This window comes from Elephantulus edwardii, unplaced genomic scaffold (assembly GCF_000299155.1).
Source record: "Elephantulus edwardii isolate Elephantulus edwardi_28Jun2011 unplaced genomic scaffold, EleEdw1.0 scaffold00086, whole genome shotgun sequence".
Taxonomy (NCBI): Eukaryota; Metazoa; Chordata; class Mammalia; order Macroscelidea; family Macroscelididae; genus Elephantulus; species Elephantulus edwardii.
The window spans coordinates 8,906,470-8,907,767 of record NW_006399836.1 but is presented as its reverse complement, the minus strand read 5'-3'; positions in this window follow the sequence as shown (position 1 = coordinate 8,907,767).

Here is a 1,298-nt window from a genome sequence, read left to right as displayed (position 1 = left end):
AGCACTGTGGACAGCTGCAGACAGTGTGTGTCCACACAGGCCGGGCACTTAGAGTGAGCAAGTTCCCTGTGTCACAGAGACACTGCCCAGAAGTGAGGGAGGGGACAAAAGGGGGGAGAGAACTGCGGGAGATCAAGGATGCCACTGTGTGTGGAAAACACTGCATGGGCTGACATGCAGGCGTGTTTGCCCTTAACCCTCCTGACAAGCTTCACGCACACACACAGGCACGTGGATATGCATGCACACACAGGCACGGATGCCCATATGCACACGTTGTTGTTAGGTGCCGTTAAGTCGAGTACGACTCTTAGTGACCCTATGAGCAACCGATCTGAACCCTGCCCTGTCCTGCGCCGTCCTACAATCTCTGCCACACTCAAGTGCATTGCCGCAGTCCTCATATCAACCCGCCCACAGAAGGGTCTTCCTCTCCTTTGCTGGCCCTTCACCTTCCCAAGTGTGATGTCCCTCTCCAAGACATATGCGCACACACACAGGAAGAATACACACACACACGTGCCCGTGCATGCACGCACATGTACGCCTGCATGTACGTGCATCTGTGTGTACACAGAAACACATTTAGCCTGTTTGAACATACACGTTCACACTCACATACCTGTACACACATGCACTCACACACACAACCCCGTGTGGACACACATGTGCACATCTAGAGCAAGAGAAACCAGAGCCAATGGAGCTCTGGATTCACAAGGACCTGGAGACAGCAGTGGCCTTAGAGAGGGGACAAGACGGCTGGGAGATGAGGTGGAGGGACGCTCATTGAGACAGTATGTGCTTTGGTGCAGCAGCCCCTGGCTGGCTTGAATGGTTACGTGCTCAACTACCAACCGAAAGGCAGTTTGATCTCCCCTGAAGGTGCCTCAGAGGACAGGCCAGGTCCAGGCCTTGGGAAGCATGAGGAGCAGTCCACACAGGCTGGGCCACCATCCGTGAGAGTCCACTGGACACCAATGACAGATGACACCAGATGCGTCCACACGCTCTGAATTGTTGCCGTGTCCGTGTGATACTCAAGCCAAACCCACTGCCATCTCAAGCTGGCTTTCCAGAGCTGTGGATCTCCAGGGGATGAAATGGTTCTTCGATCTCCTTGAGGTCTGGCTGGTGGACTCCAACTGCTGACCTTTGGGTTAGCAACCCAACATGCAGTGTACTACCCCACCAACGATCCTTTGTGCATGTGAGTCCTCCAAAAGAGATCTAAGTTCAAAAAGTAATCTGCTCATCCTGGAAAGGCAGCTAGAGCGTACTGGGTCTGGAGCCACGTG